This window comes from Tigriopus californicus, chromosome 11, assembly GCF_007210705.1.
Source record: "Tigriopus californicus strain San Diego chromosome 11, Tcal_SD_v2.1, whole genome shotgun sequence".
Lineage (NCBI taxonomy): Eukaryota > Metazoa > Arthropoda > Copepoda > Harpacticoida > Harpacticidae > Tigriopus > Tigriopus californicus.
Window position 1 is genome coordinate 6,268,156 of NC_081450.1, and position 551 is coordinate 6,268,706.

The following is a 551-nucleotide window of genomic DNA, read 5'->3' on the forward strand; positions in this document are numbered from 1 at the left end:
GGGGGGGTCCGACTTCATCCAGGATAACATTTTTTGTCCAAGACGTGTCTTGAGTTTTTAGGAACGTGATTCGGATTCAGATCATCGGTGGGGACATGGGGGACGAAAGGGAAAGGTAAACACTTGGATGAGTCAAGGAAGCCTTTGTCCTCGAAAGTTCAAAGAAATTCCCCGAATTTCCAATACCTCCACGGTCCATACGAGAAGAGAGAAGAGAAATCTAAATTGCTGAATGATTGGTGGAAACTATTCTCACCCAACATATAAATCAGACGACAAAAGAACTATCGACAGTAGTTCTCAAAGACAAATCGAATGCGATTCATGTTCATCCAAGGCGATGGAAACTACTTCTACCGTCAAACACAAAATATATGGTCTGTTTTGCAAAGACAACACAGTGGCAACAACTTTCAAGCATCATTGATATTGTAGCACGCATTAGATAGACCCCTCACCTTGAAAAGTTCTTGTTCTTATTCTGTGGAAAAAATAATGGCCCAAAGCCTCTAACACACGTCAAAATCGGCGCGGCCAGTTCTCTTCTCTGA